The following is a 7970-nucleotide window of genomic DNA, read 5'->3' as shown; positions in this document are numbered from 1 at the left end:
GTCGGAGCCAAGTCTGTATCCCGGAGTTTGAGTTGCTTGAACGCGTCGTAGTACATAATCTCAACCAAACTTCCTTGGTCAATTAAGATGCACTTGACATCGAAGTCTCTGACGCAGAGGGTGACTACTAGGGCGTCGTTGTGTGGCGTTTGAATGCGCTCTAGGTCCCTAGTGGAGAAACTAATCACATCTTTCTCCTCGGTCTTCTCCCTTTTGATTGCAGGCTGGACTAACAAAACTTCCCTCATATGTTCTGCCTTTTTGATCATTCTTCGGAGCTCGCATACACGCGCCAGCTCCACGATGCCGTGGATCACATTGACCACTCCTTGAAGGGGCGCCTCTAAGTCATCTGAACCACTCGGATCAGCCGGGGTGGGATGTGCGGCTCTAACGCCCCTATCAATGTAAAGGTCTAAGTGACCGGCTGCTACTAACTCCTCCAAGTGTTGCTTCAAAAGCAAACAGTCCTCTGTTCGGTGTCCTCGCTCCCTATTATATATGCAGCGGTACCGCGGATTGAAGCCCTTTTGCGCATCACCCAACTTAGTAAGAAACTGGACGTAATCCTCGTCGCAGATCGCACTAAGTATGCGATAGATTGGAATCTTAAATACCGTGATAATGCCCGTCCGAGCGTTCAACCTTCTGTTAGCATCAGCTACGTCATCGCGGGGATATTCTGCTCGGTCATTGCAGCGACCTCTACCCCGGTTCCTATGATTTGGTCCACGATCAGATTTCCCGGCGTGATCATTTGAACGGTTAGTCTCCTGTCCGACCGCAAGTACCTTGCCAGCCGCCCTTTTGTCTGTTGCCACCGGATTTGTCTTCGCGATGGACGCCGCCGCGTCATCCTCTACTCGGATGTGCTCATTGATGCGTTGCATTAGTTGCTCTATGGACGTCGGCTGGTTCATTGTAAGCGAGTCCCTCAGCCTATGTCCGACCGGGAGACCGCGCTTATATTGGGTGATTACCAGGTTGATCGGGCAATCTAGGATCTCATTGAAGGTTTCCCAGTACCTGGAGTTGTATGCCTTGAGGGTGTCATTCGACTCCATCTTGACACTAAGAAGGTGGTCCACTTCCTTTGGCGTTTTGGTGATGGCTTTGAAACGAGTCACGAATGCTTCCGCTAACTACTGCCACTTTTCGATGCTTTCCTCCGACAGTCTCTCAAACCATTTTAAGCCCAACTCGCCCAAACTCGATGGGAAAATAAGGCACATGAGAGCGTCATTACGCCTGTGTCCGGCCATGACCTGCTGGAAGTGGCTTACATGCATGTACGGATCGGTTTTTCAGTCATAAAGCGTAAACTTGGGCTGGTGAAAGCCTGCTGGGAGCAGTGTGGTTTCTATCTCAAGAGAGAAGGGGGTGGCGTTCAGTCTCGCCAAATCTGTGTCCAGAGGGACAAGCACGGCTGAGCGAGGCGGCGGCGGCATTATGACCTCCTCACTGGCGTGACCCCCGTAAGATAGCCGCTAGAGCGCCGACACCCTTTGAGTCTTCCGTCGGTAAGCTCGTTCCTTCAAGACAACCCCCAAGTCCTCTGAACGAACGGAGTAGGAATATCTCGAAGTCGTCGCTGGACGTGAGGGATGATAGGTACTATCTTGCACGCTAGACTTCTCTACAGGCGTGTCTGAGTCTCCAACCCTATAGCTTCTGGTGATAGAAAGGGAGGGGGTGTGCCGTTGGCCCTCGCTGCCTGAGTGGCGTGGTTGGGTGTGCTCACTGTGGTCTCCCACTCCAACAACACCCTTCCCTTATTCTTCCATCTCTGCCGCCATTCTTCATATGACGATGTCTTGGTCCCTTAACTTGTGCTTCAGATGTCTAGCGTGCGATTCTCTTCGCCGCCGGTGTCCGTCTGGGCTCCGTGAGTGACCAAAACTTCTGGCGCTCTTATCTCGTGCATCTCTTGGAAGTCCTCCTGGGGAAGTCTCCAGGTCCGCCATGTTCGGAACGGCAGGGAGTCCATCTCTCCGTCTGGCTGACTCCGGGGTAACATCGTCAATGGCAGACAACGGTATTTCGTCGTTGTTCGCCATGGAAGGCGATCAGATGAGCTTGGAGGACAAGGTTGTGTCTGCAAAAGATTCCCACAGACGGCGCCAATTGTACGAGGAAGAGATATTCGTTGCTGTCCGTACTTCTTGCGTCCAAGCTCCGAGTCTATCCGATCAACCTGGAAACACAACGGCGGTGAGCTACCCGGCGATGTGTCACCGAAAAATCCCTCCGACAGTCAAGTTAGCACACACTTAGAGATAGAGAGAGAGAGAGAGAGAGAGAGAGAGAGGCAGAGAGTTCAATGAATGTTAAGTTTCTCTCACCAAAATGATGTTTCCATCCCCAGCATGGGGGACGCAGTCATGCTTATATACTTTCTACGTTCACCTCTGCACCCACTAGTCTATTGACACGTGGAGCTGCTCTCTCATCCGTCAGCACAAATCTAGCTAAACACCACCTAATCAAACCGCCAGACAGCATTAGCGGGAACGGGCAGCCCGACGGCATCACCTCGGCCTCATACGACCGTGCTACGTAACGAGTCCGAGGGCGCTACTTGCCGAGCTTCATCACAACTGAGCTCAGAAGCATTCCGGTAGGACTGAGCTCCAGATAGGTTAAGCCGGTATTCAAAAGACCTTTCCCGCCGAGCTAAATATGCGAACCATGAAACCCAGGTTGGTAGACGATCATCTTGGCCAAGTTAGCTCGGCCCAAACATGGGACCTGGGCCTCGATCAAGCAAAACCAACTCTGGACAAAGGACAAGCCCAAGTTAGCTCGGTCCAAACATGGGACCTGGCCCTCGACCGAGCAAAACCAACTCTGGACAAGCCCAAGTTAGCTCGGTCCAAACACGCTCGACCCTCATTCTGCCCGGCTTCTACCACGGCCCAAAGCCAGATTATGAATCTTCCTCTAAAAAACAAAGGCTAATAATATTTCATCGAAAATTACACTGAATTATTTATTAATAAGATTAAATTGATCGAAACTAATATAGATGATGCGAAAACACAAACATAAATAGTGTAAACTATACATTTTGTGTAAAAGAGATGACAATATCATTTTTTTTAATTCATATAACTAAGAAATTATTGATAAAAATGAAACTAAGTGTTATATGAATTAAAATATTAAGAAAACTCAATGCTGTGGGGCTTACAGTATTTGCTCCAAACCTCAAGGAAGATCAGTGTAATTTATCCAAAATAGTATGTACTAAACAGTAGCAGCTCAAAATTTTAAGGAGTGTCAGGTTAAACATTAAAATAAGAACGTTTCTAATTATGCTTCTAAAAAGTTGGAACATTCAATAATAAGAATTTTCTTGTAGGCATTAAGCAACACAATCTAAATGGCCTAAAGATTATGCCATCTCTGATACCAAATTTTTTAAAAAAAATTCAAAAAATTGCCCAAAACTTGAATACAGCGTGTAGATTTGCAGTGGCTGACTTAGGAATTTTGATGAATGGAGGGGGAAGGTAAAATTATTTAAAATTCAAGGGGCTAAAATGCTAATTTCTTAAATAAATACCTACAATAGTAAGGGTTAGTGGCCATTTTTTTTAAAAAAAAATTCAGAGCAGCCAAAATGTTACTTTCTTGTATAAATATCTAAAATAGAATAAAGTTAAATGACATTTTTGGAGTTTGAGAAGAATCCAATTCATATATTGAAATTTTAGACATAATTCTAATATATATATATATATATATATATGGTTACGTATCATTGGTGATATTCATTAGTCACTTTCGTGGATTTGTAAGGCAAAATATTTTAAGACAAGTCGTAGAAGAAAAATCTTTGAACTGATAAAAGGTGAGAAAAGAGTTCGTTGAGTTTGTAAGAAACTCCTACTTACTTCTATAATGGGCCAAAAACATTTTCAATGCACAAATATTGACTTGAAAGCTTTGCAAATTAGTTTTGTTTTTTTTTTTTTATCAGGAAAAAAAGGGAATTTATTATAGTTAATTTGGATTTGTTTGTTTCGTCGATTAAAATTACAATACAAATGGTAACGAACCGATTTACATATACAAGTAGGAGAAATATTGAATTCGAATGTAACCTGATCCTTAGGTCTTTGATAAAACTACAATGTGAGGTTACTCTATTCTAAGATTGGTTACGAGTAAATCAAGTATTTAAAATTTGTCAAGTTGTAATATATGGATGGATCGACTCGCCATTCTCATAGTAAAGTGAGATTGACCTAAGCCTTTGATTTGAAACCTGACTCGTTGGGCTAGCTAGCAAACTTATCAAAAATTACGAACAAAAAATAGAAAAAAATTAAAAAATAAAACTTAAATCTTGGCCCGTTAACCCGTCCATTGGCCTAGTCGGCAAGCTTGTCTGGGCCAAGCCCACCTAGTAGAGCTTAGGCCTAAGGTTTTGACCCATGGCTCGGACCGGCTAAAGCTAGCCCAAAAAAAAGCCCATTGGGATCAGCGCATTGGGCCAAGCATGCCCAACAGAGCTTAGGCCTAAGGTTTTGACCCATGTCCTGACCTGGCTAAAGCCGACCAAAAAAAACCCATTGGGCTCAACGTATAATCGGGCTTGGGCTCTACTTTCACAAGTTGGCTTGACCTGATGCTAACACTTAACGCAGATAATATCACATGATACTGTTGAACTACTTAATAATATTGAACGAAAAATAGAGTTAGTAGTTACCTTGTTGCCGACACAAAGAACTAAATCATCGCACGACCCGTGGAAGGGCTCAAATTTGTAGGGTAGGTCATAACCCAAAACTTCTACAACATTTTCAAAAACTTCAATGCAAAGCCCCAAATAACTCTTGTCACCATTTGAATTCTCAACCACCTTCACAAACATCTCAAAAGTAGTCTCAGCTGGAACTCCAATCTTCAACTTCTTTACTTCATTGGGCATTGCCCATCCTTTTGGGACAACATTCACTAGCTTTCCTGGCCAATACAGTGAATCAACAGCCCACAATTTCATGCTATCACTGCCATTAACACCAGCAACACTCTTTGAGAATCCAAACTTGGATGACCAAAAACAAACCTCATTATAACTTTTTCCTATGACATTTATGATTTTGAAAATGGGAAATTGTTGTGATAGCTCCCCACCATCGAAACGAATATCTCCACTTAACCCTTTGAAATTGCTCTATAAATGTTTTCAAGAAGCATTTTTTGAGTCCTATTATTAGTGGTACCTAGTTTTTGCACAGCTCTTATAATAGTGTCAATACTATCATACGCTCGTATAGCATGAATTCCAGGCTCAGAATTATCTTCCTCGCGATACTCTGATCTAATTTTTTTTTGAAAATGTTGTTTAAAATTTTGAAAAAATTGATTGCTTTCGTTATAATACGCCTGAATTCCTAGAGCACCTTTCATATCGGAGATAACAGAAGTGTTAACAGAATCCAAAAGACTCGAAATTGCATCTGTTATTATCCACACTGAGTCTCTCCCCACCAACCCTAATTGCTTAGCTTCTCTGAACAAATGAATAGCCAAAGGTAATGATGACTGAAGAATGATAAAAAAACCCTAGATTGTTGTTTATGCAACAAACTCACAAATTCTTTATGAACAAACCCTTGTGGATCAGAAAGAGAAGAGAATGGCGGGAAAACTAAGTGGTGCTCAATCTCTGTGCCAATGCTATGAAGTGATTCAGATAACAAAGCTAGCCCACTGGAATCGCTACCATAGCTATCGTCTTCATATATCGCTATTACTTTTTTCCATTTGTAGGATTGAAGAATGGATGCAATGCAATTCACTTGTTGCGAGCCATTGGTGGCTATTTGTACTAAGAAAGGCCAACGAAGGGCATTTGATGGCGGTGAAATGATGGCCGTTGATGCAAGTGAAAGGATTGGGACTTGTTCTCGGTTGCCAATGGATGCAACTACAGTTGCCTCATGCCATGTCTCCATCCCAACAATCACTTGTACTTCTTCTTCTTTAATCAGCTCCTCAGCTGCAAAAAAAAAAAAAAAAATTTATTCAATTAATTCTACTTTTTTAGATAAAAACAAGAAAAATTATATTCATACATTCATACGAAAAACTCCACAATAATTATGTGACAATGTTATTTTTGTAAATAAATTTATCTTCACGAGTGTTTTGTTTTAAAGTGAAAAATTCATAATGAGCCACGTCATTCTGTATGAAATTTTGCATAAATTTTTATTTATATATCATTACTCTAAAAATAATATACCAAACAATTTTTTGTTATTGATTTATTTCTTTTTAAAGGAGAAATAGTGGCCATATGAAACTATAGAGTATATGCTCTCATTCCTATCTTACGAGTTGTGACAATATATCATGTTGATTCTCATGTTAATGCATAAACACAGAGTAATGTTATAAAAACATATATCTTTAATCTATGTGATAAATGTATTTGTGAATGTTTTTCTTTTTACAAAGAATTAGTGTTTATTGGTGATAAGTCCACTTTTTATGGGTTATGACATGAGATTCAATGATTGATATTTTTAGTGATAATGATATTATTAATGAAATTATTTAGCAAAATGGATAAATTATTGTTTTAAAGGAATTTTTTTTACCCTACTGCCACCAAACCACCATTGATCAACAATCGGAAAAATGATTGAAAAGTCGTTGAATTTGGCTAGCAGTGGTGGTGGTGTTGATATAGGCAGGTTAAATAGACAAGTAGGCAACACGTGAATAAATAAGGAATAACATGTAGATAGATTGACAAAAAGATTTTAACCCCCAAAAGAATAGAGCTTGAGACTATTGTCACAAAAAATTTTAAAATTGAAGTTATGACCCAAGTCCTAGTTAAATTATTATGTGTATTTTTTTATGTACTCCCTCCAATTTGTTGGTTCCTTTTGGGGACTCCCAACTATTCAAGAAGACATGCAATTATTACACTTAAATTTAAATTTTAAAATATTTTTGAACTAGTGTTCCAATCTTTTCAAATTTTTAATATATTTACAATTACTCAAAAGGGGTATTTTTGGAAAATAAAAGGCTTCATTTTGTTTAGTTTAGTTTTGAAAAATTAATTTTTGAAAAGAGTTTTGAAAATTGAAAACTTATTTGGTTATGAGTTTTGAAAATAATTTTGGGATGATTCGTAGTTTTTTTTTTTATATAGTTGAATAGATGGATATGAGAGAACTTAGTGTAATATTATATAAATAGAGTTGTTGTATATAAAACAAGGTGTCTATTCATATTTGTTCATTTAAAATCAAAACGTCTATCACTTTGAATCATAATTTCAAAAAATAACAATAAGAAATTTGTATAAAAATTCTATTTGTATAATTATTTGAAAAAAAAAAAAAAAAAAGCATTACCAGCATAAACTGCTTGGAGGGGGTCTCTGCCAGGGTCTTTGAAATGGAGGACTAGCTTTGCATGTTTGAAGTGTTGCTGTTGAAGTTCTGAGCTGCTATTTCCATGCCTATTTTTTGTTCTTTGCCAATACGGGAATTCGCATCGATGATCGCTCCGATATTTGTAGTTTTTGAATCGTTAGATTGAGCTTCTGTGAAGGATCCATGGGACAGAAAAATAAACAGGAAGGAGAGATCTGTGTGAGGAAGAAAATGGTGAATTTTGAGGACATTCTTGGCTTCAACATGGTAACAACAAGTCTTATTCATATCGTTACGAATATACTTATCGAGTGTTTATATATTGGTGGCGAGAGCACATGTGATACGCGTAAATTAAGAAAAGTTGAAATTTTGACAAAATCTTAATTAATTTTTTTCACAATTCTGTTCAAAAAATAAAAATAAAAATAAAAAATCTGTTTTTTCACACAATTTTGAACTGTTGTAGGTATTTTGGAAAACTTTCAAGTGATATTCACCCCCAAGTCTAATGTTGATTTTATATAAGAGTAATACTATAAATTCAAAAAAAAATTTACC

General features: G+C 39.4%; 1 non-coding gene across 1 annotated transcript; it reads right to left on the bottom strand.

The window, feature by feature from the left end:
- Nucleotides 1-5439: 5439 nt before the first annotated feature.
- LOC114282534 (uncharacterized) lies at nt 5440-7697 on the bottom strand. Its single transcript, XR_014341069.1, has 2 exons — nt 7389-7697; nt 5440-6013 (listed from the first exon to the last, which is right to left on the bottom strand). It is a non-coding gene; the product is annotated as an uncharacterized LOC114282534 (transcript).
- Between the last annotated feature and the right edge of the window lie 273 nt (nt 7698-7970).

The sequence above is a fragment of the Camellia sinensis genome, chromosome 9 (genome assembly GCF_055761805.1).
Source record: "Camellia sinensis isolate YWXY chromosome 9, ASM5576180v1, whole genome shotgun sequence".
Lineage (NCBI taxonomy): Eukaryota > Viridiplantae > Streptophyta > Magnoliopsida > Ericales > Theaceae > Camellia > Camellia sinensis.
The sequence above is the reverse complement of the archived record's forward strand: the minus strand, read 5'-3'. Positions and strand labels throughout refer to the sequence as shown.